Source organism: Nycticebus coucang, chromosome 16 (genome assembly GCF_027406575.1).
Source record: "Nycticebus coucang isolate mNycCou1 chromosome 16, mNycCou1.pri, whole genome shotgun sequence".
In the NCBI taxonomy this organism is placed as follows: domain Eukaryota; kingdom Metazoa; phylum Chordata; class Mammalia; order Primates; family Lorisidae; genus Nycticebus; species Nycticebus coucang.
Window position 1 is genome coordinate 69,979,485 of NC_069795.1, and position 16,934 is coordinate 69,996,418.

Genomic DNA, 16,934 nt, shown 5'->3' on the forward strand with positions numbered 1-16,934 from the left:
GAGACACACGCTAACCAGGAGTGCCTATGAGAGGCTGCCTGAACAAACGTTTATTGAATACATGCCACAAACACAGTGCTGCAGAGAGGCCCAAAGGGATCTCTTTGGCCTTTAGTCTTCTTGCCTCAAAACTGACAATAGAATTAAACTGACCATCTTGGGTGAGGCTGAGGGCACTCCCCTCTTGAGCTCCGACCAACCCCAGCAGCCTTCCAAAATAAGTCTTAAGAAGACGGTAGCACAGGGCCACAGTGACCTCTGCCTCTCTTCCCTTTCCTTCTCTCCCTCCCCCTTCATCTCCATTTTCTTCTCTGCTTGGAGAAGAGGAATTACAATATGAAAAGCCCCTGGGGCAGGAAGGAGAGAAACACAAGTGTCCCCAAAGGCCAAGACTATTTTACTACTAAGAATAGCCTTTATCTCTGGGGAAAAGAAGAGGTGTCTCCCTCCCTCCCTTCCCCTTCTCTCTCAGCTGAAGGTTGATTATAAAGGGGGCAGTGAGCCCTGTCTTTCCCAAAGTGATTGAGATCTGAGTCACAAAGGCTAGAGAGGGGTGTGTGGGAGGAAAGGACATTCAGAGGACCAGGACAGGAGGGAGAAGGGAAGAAGGGAATGGAGTGGGAGAGCAGGATACAGGAGTCTGCAGCCCTAAGCAGATTGATTGTCGGGGGTGGTGGGACCCTCAAAGAATAGCCCTAAGGTCAGCAGTGAGCCAGGCTAGGGCTTGAGGACACGTATTTTTGGCTGAATATGGGTATCACCTTAAGGGAGGGGAGTAGATTTTCAGATCTCTTAGGGTATGACTCACAATAAGGAATCTTCATTTCCACCTCCCAGCTTCTCAGAGGTTAGAGATCCAAACTATCTTTCAAAAAATTAAGTTTGCCTTCATAAAAGTGCTACATTTTTCTAACAGCTGAAAAGTATAAATGTTGCTAAAACATTAGGTCAAAGGCATAGGGTGAAAGCATCAGAAAGGATTCCCTTTTTCTGTTAATGATGAACTTAGTAGATTTTACAGTTAACTGTATTGCAGAAAGCAGCTTTCTCTGGGAAGTAGAGTCACATATGCCTTGGTTTCCTGATTATGTGCTGTCCCTGGCCACTGTTTCTTTCTCTTGTTCATCTTCCCTCCCTGGCTCTGCCCTATTCTGCTCATTACTGGCTCAGCCTTTTGCTCACATTGTCTTGGGGGCTCTCCCAGCTCTGGCTTTCTGCTCCACTCGCCTTTTCTGTCAATCCTGGATCTGCTTCCCCGGTGAAGGTGCTGTCGAGTAAGGAGGAGAAGGGAAGAAAGTGTTGGCCTGTCTGGTTGGGGGCCCAAATGCCTGATGCCCAGCAGATTTCTAGCAGTGCTGACAGAACCTGAGGAAAATCAGGCCCTGAGTCTTTCTTTACTCAAAATCCAGTTTGCAAACCCTCCTCTAAAAAATTACTAGATGGCTGATAATCTGTCCATTGTATTGTCTCCTATCTGGAATAGCCCTTGTCCACTTCTACCACAGGGAAGTATTTCAGTGACTCATGAGTCAACAGGCACAGAAGGGCCTTGGCAGGCACTGCATAAACACACATAATGGTTATTTATCACAAATGAAAGCAGCCCATAAATAACTGAGACTGGCCCAGTTCTGCTTTTGTTAAATAGAAGGAAAAAACCCACAAAATAAAAAAAGAGGAATTCTCTTCAGAAGATGTCCTTTCTTTGTGTTGCTATTGCTGACTAAACTGCAGCAATTTCTAAAATCCTCCTGGGGAATAAGCGATTTTAGAGGAAACCTGCTCAGCTGCCCCTGCCATGAGCCCAGGCTGCCCATGACCAGCAGAGGGCAGAATTCAGTTGTAAATGAGAGACGGCAGCCCAGAAAGTGGGGAAGTGGCAAGAGGATTCCAAGGTTGTAGGTAAACTGTTTGTTCCATGCTGTGAATACCCCTATGTGTATCCCCAGAGAGCACAGTCCAAGATTCTTGATAGGTTACGAGAGACTAGAATAGATTTCAAGGAACTAGCTCCTTGAAAAAAATATTGTTTCTAAGATTAAAACCAGGGCAGAAGAAGCTTCCCTCTGGGTGCTGCAAGGTGCTAGTTAATGTGCAGCCACTGCAGTGACTTGTCCCTGTCCCAGGCCTGACAGTCACTCAAAGCCGCATATTGTTTGGATTGGGGGTGTTGGGCTTTGTGTCTAACTTGGTGGAAATGCAGGTGCTGTGTCATGGACTTGTGAAATCCCTACTGTTGATTGATCTCTTTTGTTTAGTGAATACACAGAAATCTGCTCCCAGAGAAGCAGAGAGATAGAAATGAAGACTATTGGAAATGTTTCCTTTTTTTTTTTTTTGGAGGCAGAATCTTGCTCTGTTGCTTCAGCTAGAGTGCAATGGTGTCATCATAGCTCACTGCAACCATAAACTCCTGGACTCCAGTGATGCTTCTGCCTCAGCCTCTGAGTAGCTGTGACTATACACCTATGCCACCAAGCCTGGCTAACTTTTTCTATTTCCAGTAGAGATAAGGTCTCGCTCTTGCTCAGGCTGCTCTTGAACCCTAGACCTCAATGGATCTTCCTGCCTTGGCTTCCCAGAAGGATGATAGGTATAAACCACCACACCAGGCCTGGAAATGTTTCCTGAAGAATTGGGCCAGCCTAGCAATTTGACTATAGGTTTATTCCCAAAATATTTGAAAGCATACATCCACATAAAAACCTGTACATGAATGCTCATAGCAGCATTATTCGTTATAGCCGAAAAGGGAAACAATTGCTGAGTGATGAATGACTAAACAAAATGTAGTATATTCAGTCATAAAAATGAAGTACTGATATATTACAGCATGGATGAACCTCAAAAACTTCATGTTAGTTGAAATAAGCCAGTCACAAGAGACCTATATTGTATGAGTTCATTTATAGGAAATGTTCAGAGTTGGGCAAATCCACAGATATAGAAAATTGATTGCTGTGGGTAGGGGCAAGGGGTAATAGGAAATGAGAATGAGATTTCTTTTGGGGGTGATGAAATGTTCTGAAATTAGATAGTGGTGGTGGTCGCACAACTTAATGACTATGGTAAAAACCCCCAAACTATAGACTTTAAAGGGATGAATTTTAAGTATGTGAATTTTGTCTCAATAAAACCGTTATTGGAAAAAGAAAAAAAAAAAAAAAGATGTAGACCAGGACAGACATAGAAGGAAACTCAGAGCAGGAAACAAGGCAAGGAAACAAAACAATTCCAATATAAAAGGAATTATTTAACTTCTGAGAGAGTTAACCCTACCCCCATCCAAAATATTTTTTTGGATGAAAAGAGAGTAAATTTAGTGCAGGCTAGAGACAGAGATAGACAAATTCAGTGTAGAAAGAAAGGAGAATTATCCACAAAGCTGAAATGACCTTGCATCGTCTCCAATGGATCCACTTGTAGAGACTTTACACCTCTCTAAGGATGCTGGCCTTGGGGATGTGGGGGCTCTTTCAGTCCAGGCAAGAGGGCTGCATTTGGGTTGTTGTCATGGTGACCCCCTGTGCAGTGGGAAATAAGAAAGAGTCACACTTTTCCAGCACAGAACAAGAAAGACTTCCTACGCTTTGGGGAAGTGGCAGGGAAAGAAGGTGATAATAGTTAAGTCACCAGCTCAGCTGCTAGGGGACTTCACGGTCACACTTGAGTTCCAGGCATATTGTCAATAATACCCACGAGACGACTGAAGCCTGTGCTCTGTTCCTTCGGTAACACTCACTCACACAGCACCTTGCAGAGACTGAGCCTATGAGAACCCTCAGTAAATATTTAGAAAAGGTGGAGTGAAGAAATAGAATGGAAAGGCAGGCCTAGTGAAGCCCCAGGATGACTGAAGGCAGGGTAGGTGCAGTCGTGTGCAGCACATCAGAAAGGAAGTGCCCCTGAGTGAAAAAGACAAGGACAGATGACTTTATTTGCCTGCGCTTTATAAGAACCATCCAGTCATCCACCCCAGACCTGCCCGGTTGGGGTTAAGCAGGGCAACATCTCAGTGCACTCTGCAGCTGCGTCCTGCATATCTCTTACACTAATTACCTTCATCCACTTCCTGGACAGAAACTGTAAGAGGTTAACATCATTGTGGGCTACTGAGTCAAAATTTGTTTTGTTTGTAAGATGCACTGTGTAGAAACTCTACTTAAGACTAGGCCTTTTAAAATGTGTGTTTACTGATTAAAAAAAAAAAAAATGTTTCTGTTCTGTAATTGTTCATGGTGACCAAGGACAGCAGTGATAATGGAGTCTGATAAAATGTTTTCCAGTCCTGTGTTTTGTTGCAAGTCTGGTCCTCTGGGTAATGTTACGCATTTTGGGGATCTGGGGAATATATCTATGTCTTACAAAACTTCCTTAATTATAGATTCAGCCAAGAGACAGGAGCTCGGTAACTAATTATGTAGCTAGAGCATCATATGGGCATTGGAGTTGAAGCTCTTAACACTTAACAGTTACAAAGTAAATAGAGAGTTAAAAAGAACTGGCCAAATGCCAATTGTTTTAGGTCAATTATTTGAGTTGAGTAGAGGAAAGGACCAGATTTGGGAGCTGGACAGATCTGGGCTTATAGCCTAGCCACTTCTTCAGCTATTCCTTTGGTAAATGTGTATTGATCACTGATCAGGCAAACGGGGGGGAGGGGGGGGAGAGGGGAGGGTGACGTGGGGAAGGGGGAGGCATTGACGATAAAAGCACAAATGAAGAAGACAGCCTGTATCCTCAGGGAGCTTACAGTCACACAGCTACACGAAATATCTGTTATCTTTAAAGTAAATCTCTCTACATCTAGATCTATAAAATGGGAAAAAATAACCTAATATGAAAGTTTTTTTAAGGATAAAATTGAATAGCATAAATAAAGCCCTGGGATATAGCATTAAAATAGTGTTGCTTCCCTTCCCCTTACATACAACATTCTTGGCATCATTTTTATCATTTTCTACTACATACTACAACTTATAATTGAACATTACTAGCTTAAAGGAAGATCAAATGGGCCAGAAGTTTGAGATGGAAATCCACAGCAACCCTGTTAGGAAACAGTGTGTGTCGGAGTTGAGAATATGGGAGTTGGCATCAGAGAGATCCAAATTAGAAACCAACTCTCCACTTGCTGGTTTGGAGCAAGTTATTTAACCTCTCTGAGCTTCAGTTTCCTCCTCTGTGAAATAGGGCTACTAATCCTCCTGGAGTTGGGGGAGGTTTAGTGAGATACCCTAAACTAAGTGCAACACAACTTAGTTCAGTGCCTGGTACATAATAGGGGCTTGGCAAAGGTGACTATTATTATTTGTCTTACTCTTAGGATATTAATTGTTAGGGCTGGCACTGGTCTTGAGTAGCATCATGGCCAGAACCTCATTTTGCAGATGAGGAGACTGAGGTCCAAAGTGGTTTGGTCAAGTCACAGAGGTATTTGGTGGCTCAGGGATCTCTGATTCCTGCCCTTGTGTTCTTCGTCCCTACTTTGCATTAAGGGGGTGAATTTGACTAGAATACTGGTTTCAAGGAAGATTATGTCCACACATGTAGCGTATGGTGAGAAGCCATCTGCCCTCCCTGAGCCTCAGTTTCTTCACCTACACTGGTGGAGTTGGCCACATGAGTCTACTAAAGGTTCTAAGACATGACGTCTCTTCGAAGAGAAGTCAGGCAACAAAGGACATGGGTAACCAGGAAGAAGTTGGCCCTTGCTAAGTTCAAGCTCTTGGTCTATTTCAAGGATGAGGTGCAAACAGAAGTAGGATTCTCCTTCATGTCCTCCCCTTCAAGGCAACCACGCCTGACCTAAGAGGTGGCTCCTGTTTCTCTCTCTCTCTTTTTTTTTTTTTTTTTTTTTTTTGCAGTTTTTGGCCACGGCCAGGTTTGAACCTGCTACCTCTAGTATATGGGGCCGGTGCCCTACTCCTTGAGCCACAGACACCGCCAAGGTGGCTGCTCTTTCAACAGTGATTTTCAAACTGCAGATCGTGACCAATTAGTGAGTCTTAAAATATATTTAGTGGGTCAGCATTTTAAAAAATGAAATAGGATAGAATTAAAAGAATTAAAGTACATCACAAGTAGTAATAATAAGTATAACTTTATGAAACCTTTGTTGTATATGTCATATGTGTGGGCTGATTTATTTATTTATTTATTTATTCTGAGAGCTGATTTGTGTACTGTGATGTCACAATTTAAAAAATACTTTACTGTGGGCAGTGGTCCAGAAAGATGGAAAGCTACTGCTGTAAGACATGCTCTATGCTGCCGCCAATTTTTAGGAAAGTTCTCACATTTTAATTACGTACTATTCATTCATTCACTCAGCAAATGTGTATGGAGTGTCTACTACATGGCAGGCACTGCTCAAGGCAGTGGGAATACAGCAGTGAACAAAATAAACAAAAATTCCCTTCGGGTAAGGGAAACACAAGTGATACATAAGTAAGGCACAAAATCAGGAAACACAGAAGGAGAAAGGCAAAAAGGAAAGAAGGAAGGAGGAAGGGAGAAAAGAAGGAAAGAAGGGAGGAAGGAAGGAATTTAGCACATTCATAATCATATAACCCAGAGCAAGCGCTGTTAGCATTTTGGTTTATGTCCCTACAGACTTCTCTGCATATGCACCTGTCATTTATCTTGCCATTTAGAGGCCTGCAAGGTAACAAGTAGTGCATAAATGTACATAATGGCCAATGCCAAAATACAGCCCTCTGAAGCAGGAAAGGAGGGATTCTGCTTTACTCTCAGCTGCTTTCCTCCTCCCTCCTCCTTGAACACATCTCCACCTCTTCTGTAGTGGTCGCTCTGCCCAGTCCTCAGCCTTGGAGACAGACAATTCTGTCTGCTGGGAAATAGGCAGAGCCCCAGCTGACACTGCTCACTGGGAAGTTCTGTGTCAGGGTTCTGTTGAATTCTGACTTTGAATAGCCTTAATGATTTAATCATTTTATGGAAGTCTAGAAACAAATTGAGGTGGGAGAGGTTGTGACTTGTTCACGTGCCCACATGAATGGAAAGTGGAAGTGAGTCTGGGCGCCCGGTGCCCCACTGTTGGGAGGATTGGGGTTTGCCTCTCTATCTGCTATGTGTTTCAGATTCCTTCCTTTTTGTGACATTAAACACGTTTTCTTTCCTTAAATTCTAAGGCTGTTATAGTTGTCTTATTTTCTTTTTGTGTGTGTGTGTGTGTGTGTGACGAAATCTTTTTTTTTTTTTTTTATTGTTGGGGATTCATTGAGGGTACAATAAGCCACGTTACACTGATTGCAATTGTTAGGCAAAGTCCCTCTTGCAATCATGTCTTGCCCCCATAAGTTAAAACTGGCTAGACCTATCCTGGCTTAAGAGAACATTAACATAGTAAATCTCCTTGGATTCTGTGACTGCCATGTTAAAAGTCTTAAAAATAAATGTAGTCAGAAGTCGCACTTGGGTTCAGCAGACAAGACAGAATTGGAACCTTTCCAGAGTCAGTGTTTACACTTAGATGCCTCTGGCTTTCTCATTTACTTTAACAAGCTGTTTCACGAGGTACCTTTATTTTTAAAAGCACTTTAAAAAAAAAAAAATGAACAAAAGAGGAGACAGTTTTTAGGAGAGAGCAAGGAACTTAAAATCAAGAGGTTTGCACTCTAGTCCCAATTCTGCTGGGTGTCCTTAGACGAATCACCTCCCCTCTCTGGTCTAATTGTACAATGTGTGGGGACTAGACCAGAGGTTTCCAAACTGTGATTGGGGGGACCTCAGTATTTCCAAGACAATATCCCTGGGCTACTTTTGGAGACAAAAAGTGGAGGCTCAGAGGCTGGGGTTCCTGAGCCTCACTGCCCCCTCGCCTCCCCCCACCCTACTCATAGCAGCTCCCCTTGTACTTGCTTCACAGCAGGAGAGCTTGCATACGATTTTATTTTAAAAAACGTTCTGCTGTTTTTTAGCATTTTAAAAACCACCAGAACAGTTAGATGATTCGAAAGATCCTTTCTAGCTCTAACATTCTACAGTTTCCAAGTTCAAAGACCAGTCCCTGATTTATCTTTTCAGCTGTCTCTTTGCGCCATGGACAAGCCCGCTGCTCACCTCTAAATTACAAATGTTCTCTCTGCTTTTCCCAGCTGACTGCTAACTATATATTGTAGTGGCTATAAAGATCCTGGAAATGAGCTTGTCTGGTAATCTTGCCCTAATAATGTTGCAACCGGCAGGGAAGAACATTTGTACATTTGTAGCAGTGCTTATTTGCTGACCAGAGAGTTGATTTTTTTTTTTTTTTAGCTTGCAGGAATTAGTTCCAACCACTTTGGAAAAACATTTCCAGAATCATCCTTAGCCCTGGCCGGCACAGCAGCATTCTCTTTCGTACGCTGCTGCTTTGTCTAGAGAAAAGCATTCTGCAACACCATTCCTAACTGCTCTCCCCCCGCGGTAAGGAGCTCTTCAGATTGGCTCCCACACGCTCTCGGCACATTTTGTTTTGCTGGCTGTCTGTCACCATGTGTGCTCCCAAAGTTGCCTCTGAAAGTGAGTGATCTTTGGCTGCCACTGCAGTCCAGCCCTAACTAGAGCACCATGGTCATTTCTGGTGCTGATTTATTTCATACACAAGACTGCTTTGCACAGAGTGCAGCAAAAGCAATTTTCCTTTACATAAAAAAAAAAAAAGTGATTTGAACGTTCATCTAAAAGTCACTAGTGCTAAAAGCAGACAAAGACAAATCAGCATTTTCTACTTGCTGCCCACAGGGAAGGTTCACAAATTGCTGCTCGATATGTAAATAGGGGAAAATGAGCATTGATCCCACTGAGTGTGTTCTTTACCTCATTTAATCCTTGAAATGATCCTCCGGGGTAGGTACTCTCATCCCTTTTTGTCAGAGGAAGGAACAGGCTGGAGGAGGTAGAAGAACTTGTCTAGACATACATTAGGAAGTGGCAGATGCAGGAATTGAACTTGTTCTATCTGGCACCAAATGCCCTGTTCTCACTACACCATGCTGCCTTCTTGATGAGCATGCTGACTCATTTGGGGAGTTATGTAAGCTTGTAAATCACATAGAGATTTCCAGATAATGTGACTGCATAAAGAGGAACAAAGTGTTGCCCTGAGCAGCTTTGGTGCAGTGGCAGAAGCACCACGTGAGGCTCCACACTGCTGGGAAGGACTCAGCAACACTGTTAAGCAGTGGAGGGCGGCACCAGGGGGCTCCAGGGGGCTCCGGACCACAGGTGACCCCTTGTTTGTCCTTTCCCCTCTCAACCTGCTCTGTAAATAAACAGGGTTTTAATTATAAATGTATGAATAAAGCTACCTACCCATTTAATTCACAGGCAGTTACTGAAAGCCCAGTCTAAACTTTGGCCCCCTGCAGAAGGTATGCCAAAGGTGCCCAGGGTCAGGTGGTTCAGTGCCACTCAAGATGGACTTCTCTGTCAAGGGAAATGAGCAGGGTTGGTCTTTAGAATCATGTACATGCCATTTTTTATTGACTAGGGGACATTTTTAGAAAGTTATCCCTGGCCTCTGTGTAGGGATACATGGAGAAGGGAGCCAAGGCCCTAGTGGACAGTGGTGCTGAGTGCCCCACCCACATCCCCTCAGTATGCACTGCTCCCCCAGAGGCTGTGAGCCTCCGTGCTCTGCTATGGCAGCACACTCAGCCCATATATGGTGCAGGCCAGAAGTTCAGGCCCCTGGGACCAGCCCTCAAGCAATGATGGTGGACAGTTGATGGGTAAATACCCAGCTTCCTTGCCTGTTGTTTGGGATGACTCGGAGCCATTTTCTGTACTGTTTCCCAGAGTTTCTGGGGATGGGGGGGATGAAGTTCTACAGTGCTCAACAGCACACACTTTATTGTCTTCCTTCATTTCTTTGTCTTGCTCCCTGACTCAGCACCCAGGATTTCCAGAGATCACCTCTCAAATGAACTATTTATAGTCTGATTCTGGTCTCAGACTCTGTTTCTGGAATAGCCCAAATCAAAACCATTCAATAACTCAGCAAGATGTAGATAAAGAATGGAGGACCAAGGGAGCAGAAGTGGGAATGGAGAGGGAGGTGGATGTGAGGAATATTCACCCTGTGATGTAGGGCTTCAAAGTAAGAAACTCCTACAACTCAGTACTAAAAACCCTAATAACCCAATTCATAAATAGGCTAATGACTTGAATAGACATTTCTCTAAAGAAGACATACAAATGACCAACAGATATATGACAAAATGCCCAACACCACTAATCATCAGAGAAACGCAAATCAAAACCACAAGGACATACCACCTTACACCTGTCAGGATGGCTATTATCAAAAAAACAAAAGACAACTAGTGTTGGGGAGAATGTGGAGGAAATCGAAACCCTTGTACCTTGTTGGTAGGAATGCAAAATGGGGAAGCTGCTATGGAAAACAGTAATGAAATTCTACAAAAAAAAAAAAAAAAACATAGAACTACCATATGATTTAGCAATCTCATTTCTGGGTATTTACCTAAAAGAATTAAAATCAAGATGTCAAAATGCTATCAGTATTCCTATGTTCACTAGAGCACTATTTACAATAGCCAAGATGTGAAAACAGCTTAAATGTACACAAGGAATGACTGAGTAAAAAGAAAATGTGGTGTATACACACAATGGAATACTATTCAGCCTCAAAAAGGTAGGAAATTTTGCAATATGCAACAACATGGGTAAAGCCTGAGGACTTTATGCTAAGTGAAATAAGGAGGTCATAGAAAGGCAAAATTTGCATGATTACACTCACATAAGGTATCTAAGAATAGTGAAGTTCACAGAATCATAGGATGGTGGTTGCCAGGCCTGGGGAAACGGGAAAATGGGAAGTAACTAACAGTGAGCTTAAGTTTAACTCCAGCAAGATGAATACAGTCCAAGGATCTGCTATATGACACTGTATCTACAGTCAACATGTAATAATGTATTGAATGCTTAAAATATTGTTAAAAGATAGATCTCACGTGTTAAATGTTTTTACCATGATTAAAAAAAAAAACTTCATTAAATGCAGTGGTGAGAGAGAAAGGAGACAAAGAGAAGGCCCTATTAGGACTTGGGGTCTCCGGCTTAGCTCCTGGGTGGATGCTGATGCCTTAAACTGAAGTAGGGAATACCTGTGGTGGGTAAGAAAGTAAACCCAATTTCAGATATATAGGAGAAAATGACATGTGGCTCTGTGATGTCATTTGCAAAAGTGAAAGTGTCCCATTTGCCAAAATCATGTTCCTAAACCTTTTACCATAGTGCTTCAAATTCTATATTACTCATTCTTTTGGCTTGCTTTTCCCAGAATCCTATTTTTAAAATGTTTTAAAAGGCTCTTGAAATTATTCATACTTTTGTTATATGTGATAATAGCATTGTGGTTATGTAGCAAAAAATCCCCCTTCTTAACAGTTAGAAATATATGCCAACGTATTTAATGGATAAATAAAATACTATCACAGACTGTTTTCAAATAATGCAGGAAAAGAAAAATAAAATGTTTTTGTTTAGGGGGATAAATAAAATGACACTGGCAAAATATTTAAAATTGTAAAAAGCTAGGGACTAAATACATGGGGCCCATTGTTCTATTTCTTCTACTTTCGTGTATGGGAAATTTCCATAAGAAAAGACAGACTTTACTCTGCTATTTTAAAAATGCTCTTGGGAGGATAGCTTATCCAATTGTCTCTAACACCTGTGAAAGAACAACCACAAAAGGGTTTTAAAACTTTGGTTGGGTCTTATATATTTAGAATATTCAGAAGAAAAGGGGCTGGTTCTTTCAAAAAATAGACTTGTTAGGAGCTGGATTTTAAAAGTGAGAATAAACCAGGATTCAGATGTAGGATAACATGCATCTTACCAACCATTTGATCCTTTCCACCATTCTCCAGAGCAGAAGGAGTCATTCAATGACTCCCTCCCTACAGGTCCTCCCTTGACAATTCTACCTCCGGTGTTTGTTTTTTGGTTTTTGTTTTCTTTTGTTGTTGTTTTGCCTTGTTTTGTTTTGCTTTGCTTTGCATCCATGCTCTGCTCTAGAAGTCTGCCTAGGAATCCATTTCATAGATGAAGAAACTGAGACTGGAGAGGGCAGATTTTTTGCTTAAAGACCATAGGGTGCTAAACTTCAGGGCTGTTGGGAGAGGGGCTTGGGTTTGAAGCTCTGTGTGTCTGACTCCAAAGTCTGGAGTCTGCCTTCAGTCTGGTTTGCTGTGGTTAGTTCTAGGTCAGCTCACCATTCCAAGAGCAGTCACTCACAAACCAGCTCCCGCTACATTGATGTTCTGGGAATTAGCCTGCTTCTGCTCAGGACAAGCCTGAATCAAGAGAAGTGAAGAGCATACCTCTTGGGCAGAGTCAGTAGGGTGGTGATAGCCCATAGACCAAGCAAGGACTGTCAGGAAAGCAATCTGCCTGCTCACTCCAAAGCCTCCAGGGGTTGACAGGAGTTGCTGGGAGGGCTGGAGGTGGGAAAAGCACCTCAAAGAGCCACCCGGGTGAAAGGCAAAGATAAAGAGAATTGCAAAAAAGCAAATGCAAAGAATTTTTTCTGAGACACAGTCTCACTTTGTCAGCCTTGGTAGAGTGCCATAGAGTCATAGCTCACAGCAACTTCAAACTTTAAGGCTCAAGTTGTCCTCTTATCTCAGCCTCCCAACTAGCTGGGACTACAAGTGCCTGCCACCATGCCCGACTATTTATTTTTTAGAGACAGGGTCTCACTCTTGCTCAGGCTAGTCTTGAACTCCTGAGCTCAGGCAATCCACTCACTTCAGCCTCCCAGAGTGCTAGGATTGCAGATGTGAGCCACTGCACCCAGCCTAAATCTAAAATGATTTAAAAAGTAGTATTTTCTCATCCAAGTACTTATTTACACATTCTTTTTTTTTAACCAGCCTTAAAGTCAAGTAAGGAGATAGTCGAGTAAATCATAATTATTTCCTCTTATTGGTATATTGTGTCCATAATTTTATAGATATTATCTACTATAAATATTATGCTTACTTTAAAAATTTAAGTTAAAGACTTGGCACCTGTGGCTCAAGTGGCTAAGGCACCAGCCACATACACCTGAGCTAGCAGGTTTGAGCCCAGCCTGGGCCTGCCGAACAACAATGACGGCTGTAACCAAAAAATAGTCAGGTGTTGTGGTGGGTGCCTGTAGTGTTGTGGTGGGTGCCTCCCAGCCACTTGGGAGGCGGAGGCAGGAGAATCGCTTGAGCCCAGGAGTTGGAGGTTGCTGTAAGCTGTGATGCCACGGTACTCTGCCCAGGGTGACAGCTTAAGGCTCTGTCTCCAAAAAAAAAAAAAAAAAAATTAAGTTAAAAAGCAGAAGACAGAATATATGTGTATAGATACATAGATAGATAGCAGGACTACAATTTTCTAAGATGCCCTCTATTTTTTTTTTTTTTGGAGCCAGAGTCTCACTGTGTTAATCTCTGTAGAGTGCAGTAATGTCACAGCTCACAGCAACCTCCAACTCTTGGGCTTAAGTGATTCTCTTGCCTCTGCCTCCCAAGTAGCTGGACTACAGGTAGCCACCACAACGCCTGGCTATTTTTTGGTGGTTGTTGTCATTGTTGTTTGGCAGGCCAAGGCTGGGCTTGAACCCACCAGCTCAGGTGTATGTGGCTGGTGCCCTAGCCACTGAGCTACAGGCGCCAAGCCAAGATGCCCTCTATTTAGAAAAAATACTGTAAGAAAAAATGTCAGAATTTTATGTGATTGTCTTCAGGCTGTGGAAATATGCTTTTTGTTATATTTTAATTTCTCATTCTTTCGAAAAATTTTCTGTAATAAAGCATACTTTTGGAATTGAAAAAATATTTTATAAAAGCCCAAAGAGCTTCATTTTACTTGTTATCCACGTTTTAATCCATGGTAATAAAGAGGCTTTTAGGAATAAAAACGTTAAAGGATACTTCTGGGCGCGGCTCCGTGGCTCCACCTATAATCCCAGACAGGCTGAGGTGGGAGGATCACTAGAGCCCAGGAGTTGGAGGGTGCAATAAGCTGTGATGATACTATGGCGCTCCAGCCAGGCAGAAGAAAAGGAAAGGAGGGGAAAGGAAAGGAAAAAGAAAAGAAAAGCAAAGAAAAGAACATATACTTCTTATTTCATGTTGAGAACTTAAATATAACTTGGTAGAAAATCTGAGCAAGTGATAGTAGGTTATACCTTAGCTGCCCTCAGCTATACACACATGAAAGAAGTGTGTATAAGTGTGGAAAAGTACTGGGTTTCCATTACTCTTTGCTTGATCGAGATGATGAAATATTGAGGTCTGTTCACCTGAAGAGAATAACAGTGACAGCAGAATACAGACTTCTAACAATAGGTTTCTCTCTAGACCTCAGGAGTTTTAAATCCATATGCCAATATTTTTAATTAGCCATCTCCTTGGGATATTTAATAAGTCACAAGAGTTAGATTCTGTAAATAACAGTCTTTCAGGAGCCAGATTTGTGTTACATTTTAGAAAGCTAGAGTCAACCCAGGCAAAAACTTCAACTGTGTTTTTTACCTGGGTAGAAAACTTCTTTCCAAGATGGCTAGAATGAAAGCTATACTACACCCACCTATAATATCTACAGAGTTCCAAGGCAGGGAATAGTGTTCTCTTCTAGCTGACTATGACATTACAATATTGGTTATTTAGAAATGTGAAATTTAGTAGCTTTCTTGAAGAGGCTTTAACGAAAATTGAAGAAAAGATATATATGAAGTTTCACTGCAACCCAACCAATGTTAGGACCTGCCATATCCCCTGAGTCCTGGGCCAGGTTCTTTAGGGTACATAGGGAGTAAGAAACAGAACTTGCTCTTAAAAGACAGGGAGAGAAAAACAAGTATAAAATTGCCTGTACTATCAAGTCAGATAAAAGAGAATAAGAAAATCACCTCTACTTGGGGGTGTTATGGAGAGGTTCCCAGAGGATATGGCCTTTGAAGTGGACCTTTGATGGACATTAGATTTCAGTCAGCCATGGACAAGAGAGAAGATGACATTGATGGAAAGAAGAATATTATCAAGCAAAAGAAGAGATACAGAAAAAGACAGTACTTTTTGTTCCAAATTTTTAAAAATGTAAGTAGCCCTATGAACTAAGGACCCTGGCTTGGCCTACGGTTGGACTTTGTTTTGCTGAGAGTGGACTTGAAGCTTTGTGGCCTTTGACAGGCAGGGAGAGGAGGAGGCAGCTGGGCTGGAGGGGCTCTCACAGCAGACTTAAGGGGAGGGGAAGAGGATGGATGAGACAGCTCCTACAGCTATAGAGATAAGAACTTGGAGTGGGAAGCAAAGAAGAGATACTATTAAAAGGGCATCGTTAGGGCACTTTGCTTTGTGATATGTTCTCCCTCCTCTGTATCCCCACAAAATCCTTGATGAAAATTTATACTACTAGACAATGCTTTGGAACTGAATTTTGAGTGTGTGTGTGTAGAGGGGCGATGGGTAATGAGTGTGGTCTGGAGGTGAGAGTGAGATAAAAGCACAGGCAAGGAGAGGGGTATGATGGGTGAATTTGGTTAATGTACTCACTTTGACGTGAAGAAAGGCAACTAGCTATTCATTCGTTCACCACTGTGATGAGGACCAAACACTACACTTGTTGGGATGCAGGGTGAATCAAGTCCGACGTGAAGGTGGTCTTCGAGGAATCTACATTCTAATAGAATGGTGGGGTATGGATTAACTATGAAAAATGTAAAATTAAGATTCTAATTAGTGTAATGAAGGATAGACACAAAAGTTCACAGAAGGATTTGAGCTTGTTGGTTAGTTGAAGATCTATAGCAGGGGTCCTCAAACTTTTTAAACAGGGGGCCAGTTCACTGTCCCTCAGACCGTTGGAGGGCCGGACTATAGTTTAAAAAAAAAAACTATGAACAAATTCCTATGCACATTGCACATATCTTATTTTGAACTAAAAAAACACAACGGGAACAAATACAATATTTAAAATGAAGAACAACTAAAGTTAAATCAACAAACTTACCAGTATTTCAATGGGAACTATGGGCCTGCTTTTGGCTAATGAGATGGTCAATGTCCGGTTCCATATTTGTCACTGCTAGTTGTAACAAGTGATGCAAGTGTGCATCAGTTAGTCCCGAGACTGAGAGGAGGAATCGAGAGACAGAGAGGAGGGGAGTCGGAGAGTGCCGCACACATTCCACACATGCGCACTGTAGCAGGACAGGCAGCGGTGGCAAAAACACCCGGAGGGCCAGATCAATGTCCTCAGCGGGCTGCATGTGGCCCACGGGCCGTAATTTGAGGACCCCTGATCTATAGAATTGAATTCTGAAGGATGAGTGTGATGTTTAAGGCAGAGTATAGACTAAGTGCAAAGGTCCTGTGGAAGAAAGGAACTGCAGAGAAGCCAGAGTGGCTGCAGCATGGAGCCAAGTGTAGCAGAAGCGGCAGGAAGCGGGTGCTGTAAATCATGTAAGGGTTTAATTAGGGGTGACAGGATCATGCATATTTTAAAAGGTTACTCTGGCTGCTGTATGTAAAAGAAATGGGAGTAAGACAAGAGGAGATGTATGTGGAAAAATCAACTAGCAATCAACTTTTGCTCTTCTCACCAAAAGATGACGATAGGGTAATACTTTGTCACAAAGATGAGAGCATGACAGCCTCAGCTAAGAGTATTAACTCTCTGCTATGTTAAATTGAAAACTTGTGAGAAAATGTCACCTTACACTTTGTAGGAAACTTATTGTTCCTTTCAAGTACAAGTATGTGCTTATGTAAGTGACTTTAGCAATAAGAACAGATATATGCTAACAACAGGATGAAAAGACTGTCTCTGAAGAAGTGGAATGCAAAATGTAATATTCATAAGCTTTTGGATATGTCTACATGTAATGCAAAATGTAATATTCATAAGCTTTTGGATATGTCTACATG